The 795-nt window shown below is 50.1% G+C and overlaps 1 protein-coding gene across 1 annotated transcript in view; it reads right to left on the bottom strand.

The window, feature by feature from the left end:
- Positions 1-795, bottom strand: part of LOC102474268 (long-chain-fatty-acid--CoA ligase ACSBG2-like) — a 21,266-nt gene that overhangs the window by 14,087 nt on the left and 6,384 nt on the right. The gene's annotated exons all lie outside the window — the stretch shown is intronic.

Below are 795 nucleotides of genomic sequence, written 5' to 3' on the forward strand. Positions count from 1 at the left end.
GTGTGTGCGTGCCCAAGATCCTGAGAGGAGAATGGAGGAGAAGGGATTGCGGCGTGGCCACCCCCGCTGGGGGGTGATTTCTCGCTTTCTGTCTCTCTGTCTCTCTCTGTCTGTCTGGCGGGCGCACGCGCCCTGTAGCAAAAACCTCTCAAAAAAAGAAATCTTAAAAAAATAAGTACGGATTCAGCAGGTGATACAGTGGTTATGGCTCTGAATTCCCACATGGCCGACATAACTTGAGTTCCAGATATGGTTGCCTAAGAATCATGATGGGTTGGGGCTGGCAGGTGGCATGGTGGCTAAGGCACTGGACTCCCACACGACCAACTGCGGTTCAAGTCCCGGGCCTGGTGGCTTGCTTTCTCACTTTCTCTCTCTCTCTGTCCCTCTCTGTTAAAAATTAAAATAAATAAAATAAAATAATAATTTTAAAAAAAGAGAGAGAAAGAATCATGCTTGGCAGGGCCAGTGGGTGGCATAGTGGTTAAGGCACTGGACTCCCACGTAGCCGACTGCAGTTTGAGTCCCGGACCCAGCAGCTTGAAATTCATGCTGGGTGTGTGTGTGTGCATGCCCAGAACTCCAGGAGAGTAGAGGAGAAGGGATTGCGGTGTGGCCATCCCCCTGGGGGTGATTTCTCACTCTCTGTCTCTCAGTCTCTCAGACAAGTTCATGTGCTCTACAGCAAGGGTCTCTCAAAAAAAAAAAATCACTTCAGATGCATGTGTGTGTGTGTGTGTGTGTGTGTGTGTGTGCCCCAAATCCCAAGAGAACAGAGAAGGGATTGCGGCAGGG

This window comes from Tupaia chinensis, unplaced genomic scaffold (assembly GCF_000334495.1).
Source record: "Tupaia chinensis unplaced genomic scaffold, TupChi_1.0 Scaffold148210_1, whole genome shotgun sequence".
Classification (NCBI taxonomy): Eukaryota; Metazoa; Chordata; class Mammalia; order Scandentia; family Tupaiidae; genus Tupaia; species Tupaia belangeri.